The sequence below is a fragment of the Arachis stenosperma genome, chromosome 4 (assembly GCF_014773155.1).
Source record: "Arachis stenosperma cultivar V10309 chromosome 4, arast.V10309.gnm1.PFL2, whole genome shotgun sequence".
Classification (NCBI taxonomy): Eukaryota; Viridiplantae; Streptophyta; class Magnoliopsida; order Fabales; family Fabaceae; genus Arachis; species Arachis stenosperma.
In genome coordinates, this window is record NC_080380.1 from 141,131,459 (window position 1) to 141,133,718 (window position 2,260).

The window sequence follows — 2,260 nt, forward strand, 5'->3', positions numbered from 1 at the left end:
ATATTGTTTCAATTTAGAATATGATTTATTGTCACAAAAATTGAAACAGACGCATACAGGATATAGCACATAAAATTGAACTTTGTTATTCAATTACTTAATTTGTCATTCAATTATTTAATTTATATATAATACATATTAAAATTAAAATATATAATAAATATATGTATGATAACACACATACAAACGTGTATATACACATACATACAAATATATTTGTATAGCTGATTTTTGTGTATTTTTGGAAAAATATTTTTGTGTATTTTTTGTGTATTTTTGTGTATATGTATTTTTTTTTTTTTTGAATAGTTAGTGTAAATAGGACAGAAAAATCTATTTGTATTTATCTTAATTGTCAAATAATGGATTTTGAATTTTTTTTTTCAGATGGAAGAGATGTTGGATATTATGTTTTCATCACGGAGGTGATTTTAAAGAAGATCAAGAAGAAACAATGGTATATTATCCGGATAATGGCTTATTTAGGTGACCTAGATGTGGATACGTTTGACGTCTTCTATCTAAGGAACTACCATAAAAAGCTTGGTTATGATGAGATAAAGCAATGCTGGTGGCAAGTTCCTGAAAAAGGTTTGGAGAACGGACTAAGAAGTTTGAATAATGACAAGGAGATAAGAGAGATAGTGAAGTGTGCTAAGATCAATAACAGAGTTATTGATGTATATTTCGAGCATGGAGCATCACTGCCAAAGATTTTGGAGGGAAATACACAACAGAAAAAGAATTCTCCAAGATTAACACAATCATTATCCCCAAACACCAAATTACCTCAAACACCAAAGGTACACAACCACCATCAACAGTTTCAAAAAATCAAAATCAGACCAAAAGATCCATTAACAAAGTCAGTGGAGCCAAGCCAAAGAAACCCACGGTTAGCATCCAGCCCACAAAGCCCATCAAGACCACCCAAAACACCAAAACAGATAAAACCAACAAGTCCAAGCAGCCCAACAAAAATAGTATATCTAGGAGACCTTGTACAAGGTCTGCTGCCAGAGAATTCCAAAGCAAAGTTTTTAATAATGAGATTCCTTTCGAGGTGTCTTCTGACTCTTATGAGAGCGCAGAAGATAGCCTTTTTAAGTCAACTCTTGATGAAGACAGCTCTTCTAATTCAGATACTGGGGTGAAGAATGTCAACAATGGAAATCGGAATAGGGTGAACAAGAATCAGAATGAGAAGATATTGAGAAATGTTGGTCCTCTAGCTAAAGAAAAGGAGAAGATTCTGGTGGAGGATGATGCATTTGTGCAAGAAGTTAGTGATAAAGAAGTGGATCTTGGTTTTATTGGTAGTTTTGCTGAAGATGTAGAATATGGTCTAGATCCTGGAGCTGACTCGGATGGTGCCAATTCATGGCACTCAGAGGAGATGAAGACTCCTCCAAATTCGGAAGATGAACTAGAAGAAGACAACGATTCTGATGACGCATGTCCAGTGTTTAGGGAGGGTGCAATATTTGGTGAATTACATCTTGAGATGGGTATGAAATTTGGCACAAAGTGGGACTTTAGAGAAGCTGTTAGGGAGTATACAATTCAAGAGGGTATGTGCATACGCCTGGCGAAGAACAATAATATAAGGTGCAGGGCAATTTGTAAGGTTAAAGAGTGCCCTTGGGTGGTTTATGCATCAAGGGACCATGAGGACACTTGTTGGCAGATCAAAACCTTTAATGACGACCACACATGTTCAGGGAAGACAAAAATAGGGCTGCTAATAGGAATTGGGTCTGTAAGTTAATGAAGTAAACTGAATATTGTGGTTCAGGTGAAAGGTGGTTCGGTTTTCGACAACGTTTTGATTTGTGACGATCTTGATTATGCAAGACAAGTTGTTGATGAAGTTTTTGCCTATAGAGAGGTGAGCTTTTCTATTCGAATCGTATTCGATTTAGCTCGAAATCAAACTAGTATACCTTGAACAGAAAAAAGATACATTAAAGGAATACATTGGAAAATTTATACATAATGGACTAATATAAGGATAACTTCAAAATGTATGATATTGAAGGCTTTCCAATTTCAATATGCAATCATAATGAAGCTGCTACTATGGATTATAATTGATTCTCCTTTAACATGAACTTTGTCCTTTGGCTTATTAGATTGAGAAGGAGGCTTTTGAGGAAGCAGAAAAAGTGAGAAAAGCCAAAGAGGAAGAGGTACATAGACATGTATACACCTTTTGAGTTCCATCATCTGTTTTGAGAGACAATCAAGTTTCCTTTCAAGG